Here is a 565-nt window from a genome sequence, read left to right on the forward strand (position 1 = left end):
TGTGCCACCTGTTGCCTCCACAGGTTTCAATGTAGGAGTCAAGTCGAGTGTACTTCATTAGATTGACTGTACTTCTGGATGATATTCCCCTTTTCAGTTCCTTCTTGAAAACACGCGGGTAGAAAGAGAAAAATGAAGCAAGTCTACAACGAATGAGTTAAACCGCTCCCACATGTCCATCTTCTCCTTAACCTTCCTGCATACCCCGTTCCTAGTTCTCACATTCTTCTCTTGTATTCCTATTCTCTTTTATTCTGCAGTTGCTGATCTTTAGTGACTATTCCTGTTTTAATATTTGTATAGTGTATCTATGTCCTATTAGCTGATAGAGAAGGGTGAGTTGTATCTCAGTTCCTTCATCTTTGACTGCCTCTTCGCCTGTGTGGGGGCTTAGTTTCTCCATCCTTTAAATGGGGATTATGGGGACTCTTCAGGGTTGTTAGGGCCATAGGGGACTGGATGATTTCAAAGTCAAGTGTGTAGCACAGCTGTTATTTGGATTCTAGTGTTTTTTTTTTTGTTTTTTTTTTGTTTTTTTTTTTTTTTTAAAAGGTTTTTTTTTTAG

The sequence above is a fragment of the Tupaia chinensis genome, unplaced genomic scaffold (assembly GCF_000334495.1).
Source record: "Tupaia chinensis unplaced genomic scaffold, TupChi_1.0 Scaffold000197_1, whole genome shotgun sequence".
In the NCBI taxonomy this organism is placed as follows: Eukaryota; Metazoa; Chordata; class Mammalia; order Scandentia; family Tupaiidae; genus Tupaia; species Tupaia belangeri.